At 42.3% G+C, this 23,653-nt stretch overlaps 1 protein-coding gene and 1 long non-coding RNA gene across 11 annotated transcripts in view; one reads left to right on the top strand and one right to left on the bottom strand.

The window, feature by feature from the left end:
* PCDH9 (protocadherin 9) overlaps positions 1 to 23,653 on the bottom strand; it is a 746,233-nt gene that overhangs the window by 2,909 nt on the left and 719,671 nt on the right. The gene's annotated exons all lie outside the window — the stretch shown is intronic.
* LOC310675437 lies at positions 410 to 9,932 on the top strand. The gene is made up of 3 exons (XR_014510153.1): positions 410 to 531; positions 6,986 to 7,109; positions 9,642 to 9,932. It is a non-coding gene; the product is annotated as an uncharacterized lncRNA (long non-coding RNA).

The following is a 23,653-nucleotide window of genomic DNA, read 5'->3' as shown; positions in this document are numbered from 1 at the left end:
ACTAGCAGCAACACTCTGCATTGGCAGGTCAGGCAGTCATGACAGCAAGGGTTCCTGGCTTACCCTTAAGCTACACATTTGCGGCTTCAGAGGGAGTGTAACCACATCAAGATCAGGCAACCTGCCATCCACCCAGTCTAGGGAACCGCCCACTAACAGTGTCTCAGTCCATTTATCTGACCTACTTAATGGAAAGATTTTCTGGAAGCATGAAAACAGAGAAGTCTTTTTTTTATTTTAAAAAAAATGCATTTCTTTTTATTAGTTAGAGAGGTCACTGTACAAGTCCGTTTTTGAATAATAGCTGCATATTGGTGTGAGCGTTGTTTTAGAAAGCGTGAATTGTGTAGATTTGCATGAAAATGCAAGCAGAACACAGTTTCTCCCACATCCCAACCCATCCTGAATTTCTTGCTTAGGTCTGCTAGATAGAACCATATTGTGTCAAAAGGACCCACATGTCAACGATCACATGTCACTTGGACGTGTCCAGAATGGCTGCGGCCTGTATGTTCAAAGCGTGAATCTAATGTAAGTAGATCTGACAGATAATGTGTTTCAGCTACAGACTTTTTTTTTAATATCAAAGCTACAAGCTCCCCCAACCTCCACACATTCTGTGCCAAGCCTACGTGTGTGCAAGGGGTACACATAATAGGTACTCTACCTTTTAAAATAAATAAATAAATTCAAAGCCTCTCAAGTGGGAACATAATGTAAAAGCCTTGTTGCACTTTTGTCAAACTCAAGCAGCAAATGCCAGCCACCCAACAAATTCACATAATGGGTTCTGACACACATTACCACCAGTGCAGACCCACGCCTTTTCTCTGCATGTTTCTCAGTGGAGTCAAACTGCGGATGAGTTATTGATCTAACCAGTGTGGATATGGTGAGAAGCCAAGGAATGCAAAAAGGCACCATCGAAACTGACTTAGCTCTGTATTTTTCAATGCTATCAATCAACTCACTCACAAGATTCTAAATATATATGTTTCAGTTGCAAATTACCAACAGCAAAGGCAATTTCTTTAAGGCTATTCTTTCTCTTGTTCCTAAAGAAACAAAGTTGCTTTCATTACCGTGTGTACAGACAGTCAATTGTTTCTTGATTAAAATCAAGTGACAGGAAGGTGATAGGAAGGAAATTACTGATTTATTTGGAGCACAAAGTTAACTGATAGTCAGGAAGGCTGTAGTCAAAAGTGCTTTAAAGGGCAACCCAAAGCAAGAAGAAGAAAACACAGAAAGAGGATCTGATCAGTGTCACATCAGCAAAAAAAGAGGGGGGAAATGACTTTATGGAATCCCAAGTATGGAAACCAGGAAGAGGGGCTGGCAGAAATTGGGCGGGGGGGGGGGGAGAGTCCCTACATTCTGTAAGCTGCTACCAGTTTTATACTAGAGCAAATTTGGCCTTTTTATTGAGGGAAACAGACAAGTAATTTCAAGAGAAGCCAGCAGTCGTATTTGACCTAATCATACTAAGAATAGCCCCATTAAAATCAATGCACTTAAGTTAGTTAAGACAACATTGGGTCTGCTCTCAAGTATGACTTAGGTACAACTTCAAATGAGCTTCTTCACCAAAGACTGGCAAAAAGTCCCATACAGATGCACTACTTGGCGATTCTGGTTTGCAGAACCTTCTGTACAGCATTACACAACGAGCAGATCAACAGATGTTCAACTGAGGGTAATCCCACAGCACCAAGCATGTTTAAGGGGAAAAAAGAGTCCTGGCTTCATGTGCCTCGTTTTGCGCTTCCGAGCGCAATTCAAAGTGTCGGTGCTGACCTTTAAAGTGCTAAGCAGCCTCAGCCTTGTATTCCTGAAAGAGCATTTCCACACCACCACCCCCATCGTTCAGCCCAGACACTGAGGTCCAGCTCTGAAGGCCTTTTAGTGGTTCCCTCACTACGAGAAGTGAGGTTACAAGGAACCAGGCAGAGGGCCTTCTCGGCAGTGGCACTCGCCCTGTGGAACGCCCTCTATCAGATGTCAAAGAAATAAACAATGATGACTTTTCATCTGAAGGCAGCCCTGTCTTGGGAAGTTTTTGATGTGTGATGTTTTGTTTTAAAAGCTGCCCAGAATGGCAGAAGCAACTACTCAGATAAGTGAGGTACAGGAAATTTATTTTTTATTAAATTCAAGGAAGACAAGTGGGTATAGCCTGAAATAAATTATTAAGATTATTATTTATTAAATTTGTATACCACCCTTTATCCAAAGATCCCAGGGCAATTCATAAGACAAAAATACAAAACAAAAATACAAAATACATAGTAAAACAAAAACAACCCAATAATCTACCTCCCACAAAAACAAATTAAAGGAAATGCCATTAAAAACATACAATAATTTGGGACTGGAAGTTTCACTTATTTTTTAAAAGAAGGTCTAAAATCCTGAGCTTTACATTTGAATCCCTGAATGTTAATGGAAGAAAAAAAATTCTTTATGTTATAACTCCTTCCTGGCCTTTCCTTGTGTCTTTGAGTCTTCCCTGCTATAATCTGACACAGGTATTTCACAGAGGGAGGGGGAAGCAGCTAGTAAAAGGGAGTATTTCCAGCATATTGTTAACATTTCGAAAGGTTAATCTATAGGTTAAACGCTGATTATTTTCTTTTCTGCTGACAACAGCAATTTGCTTTTAATTAGGTTTTCTCATTTTTTTCTGCCTGAACAATAATACAATCCTATCTTGCTGACCCAAAAGGGAATAGTTTGGCAGGGATTAAATCTTTCAATGCACAATAAAGAGGGAAGAAGAGGAGGAGGAAGAAAGCCCATCACCCTCGTTCATGATAAACTGACACATTTCGTGAAATAGACACGGCTCCATTTCGAAGCTTTCAGTGGAATGAATGGAAAGCCTCAGCACCAAACTTGCATATTTCATGACCTCATCCAGAAGCTAAACAAACTAAACTCAAGTTCAAACACAACTAACATCTATTTTCATTTTGGCTTTAAATGAGTAATAAGCCGTTTTTAAGTCAGAATGAAAATATGCTTGTGGCCCTTTAAGCCATGTCAAATTAGTCTCTTGAGAGATTTATTTCTCATTTAGTTTGCTTTCCTCAGTAACAGCTCCCGAGATCTAAGGCACTTAATTTTGGTGTAGGGTTTATGCAAGCTTTGCTAGCTGATAAGTTGGTAAAGTTTATATGGGGCTTTGGAACTGTTTGTCAGAAGAGCGATTTAAATGCATATTCTTGGTGATGAAATGCATTATCTGCACATATTCTCAGGGATGTGCCTGGAGCAACCCATTTTAAGTAGATGTATATTTTTCTTCACTCCCTGTTCCCCCGTCAATTATAATACTGGGGACATCCAGCCAATATCAGAAACATTTCTTTTGCTAACGCTGCATCAGTGTTAACCCTGGTTAGTGCTAACTGTGCATTGCCTGGCCTCATGCAACAGAAATGTTTCACAGCAGCAATCCTCTCTAGTGGCAGATAGGGAATTTTCAGTCCCCCCCCCCAATTGCTACAGTTATTGAAGGAAGGGGAAACCTTCAAAATATTGTGTGTGCATCATCTCGGGAATGGGGTGGGTGGGTGGAAATATAGTAATATTTTAGTTGAAAACTGAAGCACTTGGTAGAATAAGGGGGTATAATTGCTTATATGAGTCCCATTAGATAATTTTACTATTTATACGCCACACTTACTGGGTTGCCCCAGCCACTCTGGGCAGCTTCCAAAATATATAAAAACGTAATACAGTGGTACCTCTAGTTAAGAACTTAATTCGTTCTGGAGGTCCGTTCTTATCCTGAAACTGTTCTTAACCTGAGGTACCACTTTAGCAAATGGGGCCTCCCACTGCCGCTGCACCACTGCTGAACGATTTCTGTTCTCATCCTGAAGCAAAGTTCTTAACTCGAGGTACTATTTCTGGGTTAGCAAAGTCTGTAACCTGAAGCGCAGGGGTCAGCAACCTTTTTCAGCTGTGGGCCTCAGACCTTGTGGGGGGCCGGACTATATTTTGAAAAAAAAATCTATGAATGAATTCCTATGCCCCACAAATAACCCAGAGATGCATTTTAAATAAAGGGACGCATTCTACTCATCTAAAAACATGCTGATTCCCAGACTGTCCTTGGGCTGGATTGAGAAGGCGATTGGGCCGCATCCGGCCCCTGGGCCTTAAGTTGCCTACCCCTGCTGAAGTGTCTGTAACCTGAAGCATCTATAACCTGAGGTACCACTGTAAAACATTAAACATTAAACATTAAAAGAACCCTTCACTATACAGAGTTGCCTTCAGACTGCTCTGGAGGCAGATAACTCCATACCCTCCAACATTTCTGCAATGAAATCAGGGCCATCCTAAAGGAAAGTGGGACATTCCGGGATCAAATCAGAAACCGGGATGATTTCTCTAAATCAGGGATGTCCCTGGAAAATAGATACACTTTGAGGGTCTGACACAGGCTTGCATAAGATAATTTCTATCTATAGATGCATATCGAGAAACAATGTCTGTAATTTCAAAAGAAATTAGTACATCTTGCCACAGTGGGAAAGACTGGCCTGTGTACGTGCTTGATCTACTGTCCAGATGCTGAATTTCATAGAATAATAGAATCACAGAATTGTAGAGTTGGAAGGGACATTGAGTCCCATGACCTGTGATGCAGGAATCCGGCCCACAACCTTCCCTGGGGGGGCTTGAATTACCAACATTCTGGTTAACAGCCAGACACACTGACCCACTGCACAATTTTCAGCTCCCTCTTCAGCCTTAAACCTGACTGGACCCAGCAACTGTTTCAAATCAAGGACACCATCAAATAGAGGACTGATGTCTGAAAAGTGGGGCACATGGCTCCCTATCCACCCCATGCCCTGCTGCTTTTCTGAGGGGGCGAGGAGGATGCTTTTTAGTGTGTGAGAGAGAGACAGTTAGAAAGGAGGCTGCTGGAGCACACAGCACTAAAGGCTAAGCACTCAAGTATCCATAAAGTGATAACTTGTCCATTTAAATAAACCACCACAGATTTTCTTTAAAAAATCATTTTAGTCTTCTAAATAGAGTCAAGTCATACATTAAGCTGTGAATCATCAAGTTTATCCTGGTTTCCAAACGAGTATTGATTCCGCCCACTACAATACAGATCCACAGGATACAGAATGTGTTGGTTATGTTCTAGGCCAGGCATGGCCAAACTTGGCCCTCCAGCTGTTTTGGGACTACAATTCCCATCATCCTGTTAGCTAGGGATGATGGGAGTTGTAGTCCCGAAATAGCTGGAGGGCCAAGTTTGGGCATGCCTGTTCTAGGCTTTATTTCAGAAATTTCTAGGAGCTACAGCTAAGAGAAACAGGTTGTGCCACACACACACACACACACACACACACACACAGTCTCTACCCTGGAACATAGCAACGAACCATCAGCAACACTGCAAGGGCCTTTTGGGAACCAAACTTGTTTCACAGTTACTCAGACACAAGCCTCGTTGGAGGAAAGAGCAAAGCCATGCAGATATGAACCGGCCATGGACTAAGGCAGAGAACTGGTCAGTCTTGCCCGTTGCAACCTACTCCAGCTGGCAGTCTCAAGCAAGAGTTTTCCCAGTGTTTCTACTGTACCAAAGACTTTTTAACTAGTGATACCAGAGACCAAAAGCTAAAACCTCCTTGATGCAAAAGGACACGCTCTGCAACTGGCGTCTTCCCATCCAGGGTGAGTTCATCCCTTCTGCTCTAATTACACTGCCCCTTCCATCTCAAATCTCTTCCTGGTCGGCACTGTAAGATGAAGTGAGAAATTATGATCATGAGTGGACTAAGTAAGATGAGAAAGGATGCTTTCTGGAATGCACACAGCCTTGGTTTTTTGGCTTTGTTTTTTTAATTCCTTTGCACAAAGAAGGAAGCATAATGTTGACTTAATGGTAATTATCTCTTCCCTGCACTGTCACCAAACAATGGCTTTCTCCCAATTTTCTGAAGTTGTTTCATCACCACATACAATGACACCACTTTAAAGCTGTTCCTGCTGCTTTTAATTTTATAATTACATTAATTTGTTTCCCTTTTCTTCATAAAAACGTCACTGAGATCTCTGTATCGAGTTTTTTTCCTCCCACACGCTGAAGTATTTCATTGAATTCTCCTCCCCTCCCAACATCATCCTTCCCCCACCCACCCCCAAATTATTTGTTCTCCAAACAATCCAGAATAAATCTGGTTATCAGTCTTGGCTGCTTGAATATATAATGACGCAAGTGCTGATAAAACTGTACAAGCCATCTGTCTCCAAATTTAAATATTTTGAAGGCAAACACAGTCGAACATAAGCAAGAACTCCTTAAAATTGCCTTTGTAAATATTTATATCTGATTGTGCTCAAAAATAATGCCTTTTGTTGTTGTGTTTTTATTCTGTTAATAGCTGTCAGGCAGCCTCACATTCATGTTGCCTCAAAAGCAGGCAGGTGGAAGACAAGAGAATAATCTGTGCCAGTCAAGTGCCTGCTCTTTCCTAATGGTGGAAATTCTGAGTGGTCTTTTATCTCATTTTATTATACCCAGAAGCTAAACTCTTATTCCATTGATTAACTCACTGCCGCAATTAGTGAGTAGCTTCTGGCAAGCTGACCGACCGCATTTCCACCTCCTGCTTCAAAGGCCTTTTGCTCAAAGGCTGGATAATTATCCTTTGACTCAGGAAGAGTCAAGACCTCCACATTACCAGCTCTCTTCTGCCCCCAAATAAATCCCACTCAAAGATATATATATATATATATATATATATATATATATATATATATATATATATATATATATATTTGCTGCTAGGTATGAGGAAGCACATCCTGGATACAAACAGCCGTATAAGTCCATACAGCTGTGACCGGAAGGTAGCAAAAGTCATTTTTTATTATTATGACCTATTTGTATTGGATTAGATTGTTATAAGATATGTGAACATAACTGTATACTTTGTTGTTCCTTTAGCTTCTAAGTCATCTTGTGTTCAGCGATATAGGAAGGTGATATTCAAATTAAAAGTGGAAGTGGTGTGATGGTGGATATTGGGGACTCACTAGCAGTGACCTGAAGCAACGCCTAGTCTGAAAAGGTTAGCAAACTAGTGCTGGGATTTAAAAATTGGCCACAACTTTATTGAGTCCAGATCTTGGTTGGATTGGGCTCAGGCTTTGGGTGTAAATCCCTTTGAGACCCCCGGGTGGATGGCTGAAGCATGACATGGGTTCTTTGCGAGATGCAGGTCTACATGGAGGGCCCTCCTAAGCCCATCTGCTGCATGCCTTGGGTTTGGGACACAGACCTCCAACTAGACCCCTCTAATAGGGTACCTTGCTCTGAGGTGGGGGTTAGGCACCACTTCACCCCCATGAGATGTTAGACTAAGGATTCCAGCCCCATTGCCTATATTTGCCAAAGTTGTGACTATTGATATGGGGAAGGCAAAACCTCAGACAGGGCCAATCTGTTTGCAGGCATATTCCTTCCCAGCTCCAAATATGGGAACCAATATAGAACCACAGCAAAGCCAATAGCACATAAACCTAGGAAGGAAAAGGTTGGAAGATATAATCATAGCATAACTAAATAGGGTGGGAAGGATGTTCTTTGGCCGACTGCTGTTAGGCACAGCCAGCTTTTATAGGCTCAGGGCGGACTAGAGCAGGGGTCTGCAGCCTGCGGCCCGTGTCCCACAAGTGGTCCACAGGGGTCGTTTAAATGGCCCACGAGCCACCCCCAAATCGAGCCACCCACTTGATGAGCAGCCACGTGCTTCTGCTGCCCTGGAAATCGCACATGCGCAGATGCCGAAAATCGCATCTGCACAGATGCGATCCGGCCCACAGAACAATCACCGTGGGAGTGAAGCAGCCCAGGCGAGGTAAACCTTGCCAACCCCTGGACTAGAGTGAAGCCTGCTCCCCTCCCCTCCACTCTCAAGCCCCGCCTACTTGCCCCAGCTGGCTTGGCCAGGGTTCAAATGACTGGATTCAGCTTTACACATTCAGCTTTACGTGCTTGGAGATATATATATATATATACAGTGGTGCCTCGCAAGACGAAATTAATTCGTTCCGCGAGTCTCTTCGTCTAGCGGTTTTTTCGTCTTGCGAAGCAACCCTATTAGCGGCTTAGCGGATTAGCGCTATTAGCGGTTTAGCAGCTATTAGCGGCTATTAAAGGCTTAAGGGATTAGCGGATTAGCTGCTAAAAGGCTATTAGTGGTTTAGTGGCTTAGAAAAAGGGGGTAGGGAGCGGAAAAAAAATCTCAAGACTCGCAAGACATTTTCGTCTTGCGAAGCAAGCCCATAGGGAAATTCGTCCGGCGAAGCGCATTGAAAAACGGAAAACCCTTTCGTCTAGCGGGTTTTCCGTCTTGCGAGGCATTCATCTTGCGGGGTACCACTGTATACATATATATATGGACGGGCATCCGAGGGAAAAAAGACTTCGACAATCCCACCTGCCATTGAACCCAGTGTGTTTTGACTAAACACGTTTTTGGCTTTTCATGCTAGCCGCAGAATGTAAGCCCAGCTTAAGTTGAGAGTTGCCTGTATTCCAAACTCTGTTTGGAAGCCTTTGGGAGGGGTGGCTGCCAGCTGAGCTGGCAGATGAGTGTCGACCTGTGCTTTGAGGATTGGGCCCTAGGTCACGTGGCCAAGATGAATGGAGATTAGAATATGTGGCAGTTTATCCCTGCCCTGCCCCCACCAGGCCTCCTTTTCGGGACTTATGCTGCCTTTAATTCCATTGGTTTAAGTTCTACCAGCTGAGCCAGGGTGAGGCATTTATGTTGGCCAAGGTCTAGGAAAGCCCAAGATCTGCAGAAAACCATTGGGGTAATTCCTAGTACAGTGGTGCCCCGCAAGACGAATGCCTCGCAAGACGGAAAACCCGCAAGACGAAAGGGTTTTCCGTCTGCAGAGGCGCTTCGCAAGACGAATTTCCCTATGGGCTTGCTTCGCAAGACGAAAAATGACGGAAAAAATCGAATTTTTTTTTTGCTCCAAAACCCCTTATTCTGAATCGCTAAGCTGCTAAAAGCATTTTAGCAGCAAAACCGCTAATCCCCCCCTTTAAAAAGCCGTTTTTAGCCCTTTTTTAGCCAATAGCGCTAATAGCGCTACTCCGTCAATGGGCTTGCTTCGCAAGACGAAAAAACCGCAAGACGAAAAGACTCCCGGAACGGATTCTTTTCGTCTTGCGAGGCACCACTGTAAATGACTGGTGGGCTTAATGCAACTTGGAGGGTCACAAGTTGTGGCAGCTTGACTCAGCAGAACTCAGGGAGCGGAGGCCTCTGAGTCTAATCCTGCCATCTCTTTTTCAACTTCATTGTTATTATTAATATTTATTCTAGGTCCCATCCTATGTTAATATGCCTGATTAATATGAATGTGAGGCAAAGGCTGAGGCCAAATCCACTAGTACCTTTTCCATACTCCAAATTAAAAATACCGCTATAAAAAGAAGTTTAGTTCACGGGCGGAATATCAGTGTCATGTTCTAGATGCAGGCAGTCACCTTGAAAAAAGTGGCGGAGGAGAAACCAAGCAGGATTCTGCAAAACCTTTTGTTAGCAAATAAATGGGGATTACAGTTTTACACATCTCTCCCACAGATTTTATTCTTCGGTCACAGACGAAACGTCAACATTTGGAAATGGAGATGGTCCAAATACAACACACAGGCAGCCAAAGCAGCAGATTCTCTCCCCGGGAGAATATGGTTATTTAGACAGACTTTATAGCTCAAAAAGAACAGATACCAGCACATCTTTGTAAATCCATACCTTCTATTTCACGGCATGGACCTCATCCATCTTTTTAACTGCTGAAGCTACTGCTGAGGAGAACATTACCACAACTAATTCTGTCTTTTCCAAATTAGCATTTTTGTCGCATTCCCCATCTTTTCCAAATAAATTTTTAAAAAATTTATGCAAGGGATTGAAATGAACCTTCTGCATTTGACATATTTGCTAATAAAAGCAGAGCACCCACAGCATTGGATTAATATCCACTTTATTAACACATATTTTCTGTTATTTAGTTGAGATGTTTTAGCCAGCTGCTAGGGAGATAAAATGAATAGAAATTTATTGAGTTTGCTTATGCTTTTTGCTGAGAGAAATGCAGAACAATCTAGACTAAACACTGAGAACTATTTGGTCATCCAACAGACGTACTGAATATTTCTGAGTGCTGCAGATGGAAGTGGTGCCATTCTTCCTTAACAGACTGGAAAAGTTAAGGGGGCAGAATGGTGGATCCCTGTTCACTCTCTAAAACAGGGCAGTCACTTACAGACTCCTTGTTAAAACCGTGTATATGGAAGACAAACATACTCGGCTACGAGTGATCACCAAAGAAGAAGAAAGCGGTGGCAACCTAAGGCCCGGGGGCCGGATGCAGCCCAATCACCTTCTCAATCCGGCCCACGAACGGTCCAGGAATCAGCGTGCTTTTACATGAGTAGAATGTGTGCTTTTATTTAAAATGCATCTCTGGGTTATTTGTGGGGCATAGGAATTCGTTCATTTTTTTCCCTTCAAAATATAGTCCGTCCCACCACATGGTCTGAGGGACGGTGGACCTGATCTAGAAGCTTTTGGGTAATAGACATGCAGGTGTCAGTGTCTGCAGAAACTACTATAGTCCAGTTGTTGCCTAACCATACCTTCCACACTACACAAGTATTTGAATCACTACCACTTTGCACCTCTGGACTGCCACAGTGTGAACACCTTGCACGTCTCAATTGCATTTGCCCTGAATGCTGCTGTGGATGACTGCAGCTTTAAGCTGATCAACAGGATAGAACTGATCACCTTACATCTGGGCAGTGCTTTTTTCAGCAGGTACCCATAGGTATGCAATACCTGCACCTTTTTTTGTTGCTGTTAAAAAGGGTGGTGCTTGCTGTAGCAATTTCATGGTGAGTACCAACACCTATTTTTCTAGAAAAAAAGCACTGCATCTGGGATAGACTAAGTGATCTTTGCTATTTTCTTAAATTATAAAATAAGTATGATAGACTTTGTTGCATATGTTGCTTAGACATTCATTTGTCCTAAGATGTTCTAAAAAGCAACTATCACCTGTTGTGTAATTTCCATGTTATTTCACATATATTGAAAGTATATCAATTTGTTAAAGCCAACTTCCTGCAGTACATCAGTACTACATCAGTACTACATCAGTACTACATCAGTACTACATCAGTAGGACAAGAGCTGCTGAAGTTGTCACAGCAGCAGAAATCCAACATCGGATCTCTCTCTGCACCCATGGAGGAAGAGATCCAACACTTTCTGTTGTTGTTTAGTCATGTCGTGGGTGCTTATGTCAGATGATGTGGTTAAATTCAAGGTGATGCCCACTTCCTTTGTGGGTGCGTTAACATTATGGTTGCTAGCCATGAAACCAGCAGGTCCTGAGCACTCACTTGTGCATAAGTACTTCTTCCCAAGTGTGACTTGTTGTTGTTTAGTCGTTTAGTCGTGTCTGACTCTTTGTGACCCCCTGGACCAGAGCACGCCAGGCACTCCTGTCTTCCACTGCATCCCGCAGTTTGGTCAGACTCATGTTTGTAGCTTCGAGAACACTGTCCAACCATCTCGTCCTCTGTCGTCCCCTTCTCCTTGTGCCCTCAATCTTTCACAACATCAGGATCTTTTCCAGGGAGTCTTCTCTTCTCATGAGGTGGCCAAAGTATTGGAGCCTCAGCTTCAGGAGCTTCAGGAGTGCTCCAGTGAGCACTCAGGGCTGATTTCCTTAAGAATGGATACGTTTGATCTACTTGCAGTCCATGGGTCTCAAGAGTCTCCTCCAGCACCATAATTCAAAAGCATCCATTCTTTGGCGATCAGCCCTCTTTATGGTCCAGCTCTCACTTTCATACATCACTAATGGGAAAACCACAGCTTTAACTATACGGACTTTTGTTGGCAAGGTGATGTCTCTGCATTTTAAGATGCTGTCTAGGGATCCAACACTTTCTAGGCCCATAAGATAAGCATATTATTCTGTTCCCCCATATCTCAGAATCATTCTTTAAGGCAGGTTGGTTAATCCCTGGTCCAGCCAGGTGATTTTCCTTGGCCTTTAGAGACCACAACATAACCCCCCCCCCAACTATGTTGGGTACTCTGAAAAGGAAAAGGAAAAGAAGAAAGAAAGATGGACTCTACATAGTAGTTGTATTGTAGTTGTTCAAACTTCAAGAAATGAACTTGACACCTGACCTATGCAAGTAGCACCCCCCAGGAAATTCCCAGACTGCAATACCAAGATCAAAAAATGGACACAGAATGTTCTGGTCTTCCTTGCCTCACACCAGCCACAGTTCTTATTGTAGGCTCACTAGGCAGCAACTTCACTTAAGTTGACTCTGGCAAGTGCCAATGTAATATACTATTTAAGAGTGCTAGACAAGGACTGGACAGGCCCAAGTTCAAATTCAGATCCCCACTTAGCTAATAAAACTGGCTGTGTGGCTGTGGGCAAGCCACTCCTTCTCAAACTAGTCTATCTCACAGAAATGTAGTGAAAGTAAGATTAGGAAAAGGGCAGGAAAATTGTCACAAAGACAAGATCCAAAATAGAGTGTAATGAGGGCAATAAACATAGTGTTCTACATGCACAGTTCCCTTCAGTGAATAATTTTAAAAACCTGCTAAACCTGTTTTACCAAAGATGACTGAGACAAAGGAATGTGTGACTAAACCAAGGGCAACAATGCTTTAGTCGTATCACTTTCAACTCTCTTTTCTTAAAAAAAAAAGGATTGTCTCTTTCTTTCCAGCCAAAATTGCATTTCAAGAGTTTTATTGAGACATTGGATATACTTCAGCTATTTTCTATTTTAAAATGCTTCAAGGGAGCTAAAATCCAGTCCTGCTGAATGGATGACATTACATCAATGTCAAGGAAGGCAGTGCTACCTTCACTGAGTTCATCAGCATCTCTAATTCCCTCAAACACCTGTGCACCTCAGTGGCTTTATGATTATGAATAGTTCCACTGACTAGAACAGGACTACTCATACCTTTAAAAAGTTACTTGCAAAAACTTCTATATTAGTACACATATTTTCCCACTTTGAAAACTAACAATTTCCTACTGCTGTCCTGATGAACACTCTTTTATCTTCACATTTTCAGTCCTGATGTGCAGAGAACCATGGATCTTCTGGTTGAACTCTCTCTATTTCCAACCGTGAAACATGCCTTAAGAACCCCTTTGATGTTCTCTGACTATCTTTATTCCTCACCCTTCATATTTTTGATTTGGTCACAGTGATCAGTGGATGAAGTGCACTGCAGGTTCTTAGCAACCATAGGGTAGCTACCAAGCTTCAGTTTAAATTACACGCAAAGCATCTGGTAATTAATTTGAGGCGAACACTTGTGTGAATGACTTCATTTGCACCTACTGCCAATGAAGGCAAACAAATGCCAAAAAAATAATCTCATAGATTTTAATGGGAATTGCTTCCAATGAAATGTGATTAGAATGAGAACCAAAGGCACATTCATACCTAAACCAAAAGGATTGGGCGGTTTTTAAATAAGATTTGTAAAGGAAACCATGAATGTACAAGATGGGGCAAACCTGGATTTATTGCTACATTTATCAGATAACAGCTGGCTCAACTGGAGATCTCCTGAATCCTAAACTGCTCACCCCAGTGGATCTTGCCATAGGATTGCCCGCTATGTTAGGTCCATTGATTTCAATGCAACTACTCTGCATAAATGTTAGTTGAATACCACCCAATATTTAGGTCCTCAAAGAGCTTCATAGGTCAAGCTGTTTCAACTGCAATAAGTTGGCAAGTTAAGCATCAGCCAGACCTGCTACTTTTAAAAAAATCACATTGAAATTTTCCCATAAGCAGTGAGTCAGCATTTCCTATTACACTGTTCTCATATATATTTACCTTGAAAAAACAACAATGGATAGCATACTTAAAACCTCAGAAACCATGAACTAAACTAATTTTAACTTGATGAAACCTGTTTTCCAGATGACTACAAAGAAACAAACAGTTGAGAAAAACGTTTGGAAATGCAATTTGGGAAAACAGGAGATACTTTCTATGGATTTTAAGCAGTAATTTATGTTTTATACAAGCTCCATGTTATATATAAAAAATGAAGATGCTAGTTATGGTTTACAGATATTTCCCGCTGCCTACTGTTCACAATAGTGTGATTATACATATCTTTAAAATAATAATAATAATATTTTTTAATCCCAAACTTGTGCCCCCTTCTAATAGCTCTTTGTCTTATGCCAACAATGTCACCCTTAAGAGACAGACTAATCTAAAAGTGAAGTTGTGAAATTTTAATTGCCAAATTTAAACTGATGATTATCCATTCACTGGCTGAATTAATGGATTAATCATCAACTTCCAGAGCCTCAAAATGATTTAGACCTAATCATACGCAATCAGTGATGAATACACTAAAACGATCTGTTGGACATCATTGTTAAGGGACCATTATAGAGTTAAATTTAGAAATTCCTATTATTATGAGCTGGGGTCAGTCTCTATACACTTAGACTTTTATTTCTTGTTATTTTAGCTCAGTATTTCTTTCCAGCTATAAAACAGCATGACATTTGGCCTGCAATAACAGTAAGAGTTTTTTTTTTTTTAAGGGCTCCTATAAATTATATGTACCTCAAAACTCCCTAATCTAACTCTCTTTTTACATATATGATGAAGTTCTTTATATCACAGTGTATATAAAATTACAGTAAGAACAGACATTCCTGATTCTGACCCTAAAAACTCATAAGAGGAGGGGCCACTAGGGGCGCATCAGAAGATGGCTGACAATAACATCTCTCCGACCCACACGAGGTAATTTAGAGGCTGTGATGGGAGTAAATAGCCTCCCTACCCCCCCCCCAGGATTGTGGGGGTGGGGACTGCCCTTGCTTGCTGTGCCCTATACCACCCCCGAATTTGTGGGGATGGGGGCACTAGGCACAAGGCCCTCCTGTGGGATTTCGGCGCTCCTGGACGCCGTCCCTGATCCGCGCCACTAGCTGCAAGAACTTCAAAAGAAACAATTTGGATGAAGCGAATGCACATATTTCAAGGAAGGAGGGGGAGTAAAGACTGCTAACAGAAGAGATCTCTGATAAAACAAGGAACAAGTATAAATTATGAGAAGATACGCCAAGACTCGGTATGGCAAAGGGACTGATGGGGGAGGGGGGGAAAGCTTTCCTTTCTTTCCTTTGTGTGATTAAACAAGAATCCCCTCCCCTCACGAGTCAGAAATGTCATTTTAAGGACTTAAGCTGTGGATTTAAGGCTGTGTGGAGATAAACTTCCGAACCAAAGCATGTTTTAAGAAGAGCGTGGAATGTATAAGGGCTTTGGAATGACGCAGTTAAAAATACCGTCGCCATATTGGAAAGTTCTGTCGGAAGACTTAAGTCTGGGAGGAGAAATAGAGAAATAGAGGGACTTAAGAACGACAGTTCTGTAATTAATGATGGAAAGAGCAATGTTATCTATGAAGGCGATGATATATGGAAACCATCTCGATTTGAAGATTAGAAGAACGGAAAAATTCACACAGGATTATTATTGGTGTTTATCGGCTTAAGGAGGCTATCAGAAGAGATCATAAAGAAAAAAGAGAAAATATATGAACAAGATGTGATGTGGAAACAGCAAGATAAGACTGGATAGAATTATGAACTTTGTTTGGACTGATTTGGACATTAACGCAGTAGCAAGAAGATGATCAGAATCCCCCTTTGGATCTTGAAATATGGGTCCCCCCAACAAAATTTAAAATTCGGCTTTGTAATTCGGAATTTATGTGATGTGATGTGATTTGATTTGATTTGATTGGCCGGTTAATAAAAAATATTTTTTTAAAAAATAAAAACTCATAAGAGGATAGAAATATCTCAGGTGCACCCAGTAAGTAAAACAACATTGGAACAGGCCAGACTAGCGTAAGGACTACTTCATTATCAGGCAGTCATGTGGTTGCTGTTTTTTTAAATACAGTGGATGCTCGAGTTGCAAACGTGATCCGTAAGGGAGGCATGTTCGCAACCCGCAGCGCCTTGTCTGCGCACAAGCGGGTTGCAATTCGGCGCTTCTGCACATGCGCAAAGCACTATTTAGTGCTTCTGCGCAAGCGTCAAAACCCAGAAGTAACCTGTTTTGGTACTTCGGGGTTCGGTGTGGTGCACAACCCAAAAACGTGCAACCTGAAGCGTCTGTGACCTGAGGTATGACTGTACTGATGATGATAACAGCAACATCTACTTATTTTTCAAATGCTGCTTTTCCATACATAGTAGTGGGCAGTACTTCTTTTCTAGAAAAAAAAAGTTGCAGGCACTGCGTACCCTTGATTACCCCTAGAAAAAAAGCACTGGGGGCAGCCAGGTTCATCTGTTACAGTTACAGCAAAAGCAAGCGAACAAAATAATCTTGTAGCACTTTAAAGAATAATAAGAAAACAAGTTTTTTCAATGAAGTTTATGCAATAATACATGTTTTAGAGTTTAAGGTGTTGCAAAACTGGCTGCAATCCAAAATATGGTTGAACCATCTTATACAAATCCTGGTTTGGCTTTCAACGATAGGGCAGAATTAAGAGGGGAGGGTCACTCTTGCACTCCTCTATCCACTGTGGGGAAGTGGGCAGGGGATGAGAGAGAGAAAGAGAGAGATTTGGAGCATGCTGGGTAGCTTGGATGGTTTTGAATCTTTTTCTCCCAACACCCGTGATGCGCTCCCTTTCAACCATACTGATGCAACTGTCCTGATTTTCACTTCTCAGATGAATGTGTGGTGCAGAACTTAGTTATCACAGATTGCTTTAGGATGCAAAGTGGTGGCCAAGTCGCCAAAACAGTTGCTGCTGCTGTCATTTACAGCAGAAGCCCTCTCTACAGAGAGAGAGAGAGAGAGAGAGAGAAGCCTTGTTTGGGAGGGGGAAGAGGCTGTCTGTTGCTAATGGTGAGCCCCAATGCTAAGAAACTGCTGGAGGATTTGTCTTCCCCCTTAACAACTTAGGTGAAATGGCTGCCCCAAATCTGGCTGCCCACAAATAGTGTGGGAATTTCAAGAAGGCATTCTGTGTACAGTACAGTGGTACCTCAGGTTACAGACGCTTCAGGTTACAGACTCTCCTAACCTAGAAATAGTACCTCGGGTTAAGAACTTTACCTCAGGATAAGAACAGAAATCTCGCGGCGGTGCAGCAGCAGCGAGAGGCCCCATTAGCTAAAGTGGTACCTCAGGTTAAGAACAGTTTCAGGTTAAGAACGGACCTCCAGAATGAATTAAGTTCTTAACCAGAGGTATCACTGTATTTGCCTGATGTGTCATGGGAATCAAATCTGCAGTTTCCACATAGGAGAAATACTTGAGAATTTCAAGGAAGTTGAAACAGTTTGGACAACATGCCAATTTTTTTCCAAGCAGGATAGAGCCCTGCAGAGTAATCAGTCTTGGGAAGACACTGCAGTTCTGAAGGCAAATACAATAGCACCATTTTATGTAATCTTATTCCACTGTCAGTCATCCCCCCCCCCCATTGAAATTCCTAATTTGGATTCAGAGGTTGATGAGATGGAGGAGTCCTTTGATGTTTGGAAGGTGTAGAGTGGAATTTCAACCTTAAAACTGGAAGGAAGAGGCAGCATTATACTTGATTTTCTTTCAGGTTTCAACGTCTTGGTTCAACCTGTATGTTCTAATCAATAAAAACCCTGTATATTTTCAGCTGCACAGAGATGAATGCACTGGATAGAAATATCACTGTTTGCCCTCTACTAAGAGAAAAACAAAGCAGCAGTCAGGTTCTTTTTCTATCCCATTTGCTGACATTGGAAGATGGGTGGTGATTGAAAGATTGAAGGCCATAAGAAAGGCTTTCTTGAAAGCACTTGCAGTTTGAAATATTAAATGGCATTCTGAAACACATTCCTTCCACACATTAAATGTACATTATTTTCCGTGCTAATTAAACAGTTTCTGAAACAATTAGGGACAGACAAACAAACAAACAAACAACAAACTTAGTAAGTATTTGGCAGCAAGATGTCAAAGAAAACCTGAATTCCCTTAGCTCACATATGAATAAGAAAGTTCAAGGAAATCACATAGGCCTTTCAAGAGTGGGTTTGAAAGCAACCCCCATTATCATTGCTTTTGTAAGAAGATAGCATTTTTAAAAAAGACTCCTGCAGAAAGGATATGATGGAACTGCTGCCTGGTTCCTCATGCAATGAGTCAGAGAAGACAATTAGGGGAAAGAAGGACTTGAGTAAAAAATGTTAGGGGAAATCCAGCAGGGAACATCCAACTGAGCTTAAATTTCTCTAGGGGAAAAAATTCCTGTCAATTTTGAGAGGAATTTTTCTTTTTTGAGCAGCTCTTGAACTGTTAGGGAATTGTAGGCCCTGGAAAATGTTCAGCAAAATGGCCTCCCCACTTTCACTATCCATGAATTTTTGTCACAGCCATGAAACTCCTCAAGCTGCCTAATCATATTGCAGTATTGGCCCCAACTCTTTCCAGTCCTCTCTTAGCCCATACATTCCTTCATCTATGGCTATGAACTAAGAGCAGAGTTTTGTTCAACAATAAGTGAGCCAAAATTTATGAGATGCGGATTTTCTGAGAAAAACATTTGGAGAATTTCCCCTCACTCTCCACAGAATCTCCAGGAACATTCCCATCCCCATTTCACCACTCAGAAATAATGTGGAGAAATTTTAGGTGCAATGTTTCCTCAGCCCTAGGAAGCAAAGGCTGGATATATCCTCCAACATTCCTCAGATGAAAATAGGGACATTTCTCACCCCCCCCCCCTGCAACTAATCCTCCTTGAGCCCCATTTTTGTCCCCCACCCCACCTGCAGAGCATTTCCTATCAGAGGAAGGGCAAGTCGCACCATCACGACACCAACATACCTTCCAACATTTCTCTGCTGAAAATAGGGAGATTCTATTCCATAATAAGATTAAGAATTTTACTACTTATACCTCACCCATCTGACTGGGTTGCCACTCTGGGCAGCTTCCAACATATATTTTGTTTTGTTTTTTACCTATGTCATTTTAAACTCTGATATGAATGGTGTATTCTTAGTTTTAGATTTTGATTTATGTGGAAATTGTTTCCCATTTGGTTGTGTATTTTTTTTGGTGTGGTTTATTTATTGTTTATGACTTTTGTAATTATGTAAATCTTGTTATGCTGTAAGCTGCCTTGAGCATTGTTTTTTTAACTGTGGAAAGGCGGCATACAAATAAAAAATGATGATGATGATGATGATGATATAAAAACATACTGAAACATTAAGCATTAAAAACTTCCCTACACAGGGCTGCCTTCAGATTGCTCAGGAGTCAGATAACTCCATATCCTCCAACATTTCTCCAATGAAAATAGGCACATCTGCTACATTCTGGTATCAAATCAGAAACTGGGATGGCTTCTGTAAATCTGGGGTGTCATGGAAAATAGAGACACGTGGAGGGTCTGCACCCATAGGACACAACACACATGCCCCCCACTCTCCTGAGAAAATCCCTTAATCCAGATCTGATTTGATTTGATTCTTTGGTAGGTTTACAAAATGAAAAACACACACCAATAAATGAATTTTAGAAAGGGGCAAGATTAGACATGGATACACAAAGCATCTTTTTTTTTAAAAAAAAAACACACCTCATGACTCCATGCATTCCACTCCCCCTTTTTCCTGCACAGAGCAGCCCTGCCCTCTGTCTTCCCCTCAAAGCCGGCGTGTCATGTGGGGCTGGACCTCAATAGCAGCAGCCCCTCCTCCTCCTCCTTGCCCATTCTCCAGCAGCTACCACATGCTGCCCAAGGGAGGAGGCTGGCAGCGGCCATCATGGAGAGAACATGGGGTGCTCCCTAGCAGCCACCACTGCAGCTGCTTGGGACAAGCGCCGGTTCATCCTCCTCCCCAAGCCTGGCACTGGCAGGGCAAATAGGGACATTCTTGTCTCAAATGAGAAACCAGGGTGACTCTTGTAATTCTGAGACTGTCCCTGGAAAATCAAGGTATGACCTTGCTATTCAGCTACATCCTATATAACTACGAGAAGCCTCCAAGCCCTGCTTCTCCCAAAAATTCACTAGCTTGCCTTAGGCAAATCATGATCTGTCCGTCTCTGTGATGTCTCCATCTGAATTATGGGTATAATAATACTGTCCAACTTTGCAGAGAAGAAAGGACGAAGGAGATAAGGAATGTGGTGTGCTTTGGAAACTCAGAAAGCATTATTTCAAAGCCATTAATTATGATTCCTAACAGTTGTGGGCATCTCACTATGCATCTAAAGCCAAGTAAAAGAGATTTATAAAGTTGTGATCATAAGGGCTTCCACTGTGAACCTTCTTACAATAGTTCCTTGCCCAAATGTTTAAGTTCTGTGTCCTCGTTTCTGCACCTAGTATTCAGTCAACAGTTAATTGCAATATAGTAAGAAGGTTAATACTTGAGAAAGACACTGTTGTGGCTTTGGAAATAGCGGCAGCTGCTTGTGGGATTTCAAATTAAGTACAGGGGGGAAAGACGGATGTGGGAAGCGCTGGTGGCTTCATGCTGCTCAAACGCCATAACTGATTAAGGAAGCTGGAGGCATCAGCCAGCACAAGCGCCTGCTCAGCGGGTCCTGCAGCAGAGGGCACTGCCCACCAGAGATGCTTGAACATATTGGATATTTACAAACAAGGCAAAGGGCCAAGACACACACACACACAGAGAGAGAGAGAGAGAGAGAGAGAGGAACTGCAGCAAAAACAGCTGCTACAAAAAGCTAATTTATGGTGGCAGGGGGTGGGGGTGGGAAGCTGATGCCTTTCAGGTATATTCACTTTTAGCTATTTGACGTTAATCATTAGCTTTGTTTATGTAAAAGAAGACTACGGCCAAGCAAAACAATACTAAGTGAGCTTTAAAATCTACTTAACGAAACCTCAGCTGTCAGGCAATGCTGAAGTTTGAGCTATGAAACTGAAGACGTAGCAAGAGACAGAGCGAGCGGACGTCCAATAAGAGGGAGTATAAACATAGCTCTCTATTTGCAGTTGACAATTTGAGGCCAAATCAGAGGTTTTCCCTTCTCTGGTATTTAAAAAGGAGTTATCTAAAGCACACAGGCCTGACTTTGACTCATCTTACGCCACATAAAGCAAACACAGAGATAAGTGTGTTAGAAATTATGGGCTGGGAGCCCCCAGGCATCCCAGGCTCGTGGGGGATCAGGCAGTTTTCACAAAAGGTACCATGCACAGTGAAGATACTCTGTTTTGTTCTCGTTGCCTGAACAAAACTCTGAAATGATAAAAGAGATGGGACTGGGGGGTGAGGAGAGGAAGTTTTGTCACAATAAACAGTGAATAGTCCAGAATTATAAGCTACTTAATCATTTTTAAGTAGAGGGTGAGCCAATACGTGCTACTTTTGTCATTTGAAAGAAGACATTCATATAAAATATGGAAGCGTCCCTTCAAAGGGCCCCAGTTGCCACTTGTGGGGATTTAAAAGGTTTATGTACCAAATATTACACAGACACACACACATGCCTTTTGTGAGAAAAAGGTTGCAGACTGGCTGGGGAAACCTAGCCAGATGGGCGAGGTATTATTATTATTATTATTATTATTATTATTATTATTATACAATGCAGTTGCAACCTAAACCAAAATTCAAGTATAATTTTTTAGTTCCTCCTTAGGCAGAACCCTCAAATAATGTAAGAGGAGTCCAAAGAGATTGGCTAGGGATATCACACTTCTCTGGAGGCATTTGCACACAACCCCTGCAGTGTTCTTGGGTGTGAACACCTAAGGGAGCAATGCAAAATGAGAACTGGCCCTGTGGGGCAGGGACAGGGGGTCAAGCTCTCAGACACTACTAAATTGTTAGTAAGCCCTTCCAGTTTACCCTAGGAAATTTCTCAGCCACCCTTTATGCAGGTAAATCCGAGGATGATGCCTAAATTCCTGCTTTGAAATAGCTTAAGGTCTGTGTCCACCTACAAAGGGAACAGCAGATCTCGTTTGTCTAGGTGTGTATTTGTGGAGAGATGTTAAACACGTTTGCTGTATTTAAAAGAAAGCAGCAGCCATAGAGTCAATTCCGTTTTCCAGCAAGCCTTGGATTTCAAACAAGTATTTAAGGAATTCATACTGTGCCTGCATTCACATTTATCCGCCGCACGCTTATTCTGACAACAGCCTCAAAATATATATTGGGCTCTTTTCAAACTTTTTGAAAAATACTCCAACAACAGGTAGATCATGGGGCTCAGGAAAGAACAAATTCAATAGTTGCTCTTCCCATGACTGCGCAGATAGAAAATATGTATTTTCCCTGAGACAGGGGAGTGACTATGGCTACTCAAAATCGCAGTAGTCGGTGACTTTCTTTGAGACATGTTGAGTAAGCTCCCCCTACATGTTCCTCATTTCATCATCTGCGTCTCGAAACAGAATCCTTCCAAAATATCACATTGGGTTGTTTCCTGGGGCAGCTACATTGAAGTGTGCATCTAGTCAAGCTATTCAGTAGACAGACCTTTGTTACATTATATAAAACAGGAAATAGAGTAGAGTACTAGGAAGAGGGTTGCTGAATAAGTGTGGATGAAATAGGCATTGTTTCCTTTTAGGTTATAATCCATGCTTTGAAATTAAAGCTCAGGGGCAGCATATATTTATTTCAAGAATTTTTACCCCATTCTTCAGCTGAAAAGGCTCTCTGAGCAGCTTACATATTAGTATAAAAGGGGGGTCAGAGGCGGTGGGGAGCACCACACACCAGTTATTACAGGAAGGAGGAGAAGAAGACAAAGTTGTTCTATACTCTAGTTATGTTGCAGAAAGAGGAAAAGGCAGCACTGCTGCCCCAGCAGAATGGCTACCAAATCCAAAACTGTACATGCAAGAAGGAAGGCCAGAAGGGTTGAATTCAACGTAGTGCAAATGGGAACACTCTGTTGGAGCAAGGATTTTTCATGCACAATTGGATGCTATCTTCTTTCCCCCCTGAACTCCGCAACTCTATTCTGAGAGTTCCCCAACCACCCAGAGCAGATTTGGGGATGACATGGGAAGAGGGATGGAAGGGAAAATGCAGGGAAGTCCCCTTGCTCTAGTGCAAGGATCGGCAACCTAAGGCCCATGGGCCACAAGCGGCCCACGGGAGTTGTTTAACTGGCCCATGAGCTGCCCCCCAACCGAGCCACCTGCTCAGCAAGTCCCCATGCGCTACACTAAACCAGCACAGCGCAGCACGGGGACTCACTTCTGTGGCACCAGAAATCTGTGCGCAGACACAGACACTGAAAATTGCATCTACACTGACGCTGTAAATCCCACGCATGCACACACAATCCAGCCCACAGAGAGATCTCTGCTGGAGTGAACTGGCCTAGGCAAGGTAAACCTTGCTGACCCCTGCTCTAGTGCTAATGCTCCTACTCTGCAAAGACCCCCCCCCATGGCTCCCTCTTTGATGTCCTTCCGCTGGCAGAGGTTGGGAGCGGGAGCATACAAGGCTGCTGCAGACCTCAATGAGGTGCAGAAGGGCTATTGAT

This window comes from Podarcis tiliguerta, assembly GCF_965153285.1.
Source record: "Podarcis tiliguerta genome assembly, chromosome: 4".
Lineage (NCBI taxonomy): Eukaryota > Metazoa > Chordata > Lepidosauria > Squamata > Lacertidae > Podarcis > Podarcis tiliguerta.
The sequence above is the reverse complement of the archived record's forward strand: the minus strand, read 5'-3'. Positions and strand labels throughout refer to the sequence as shown.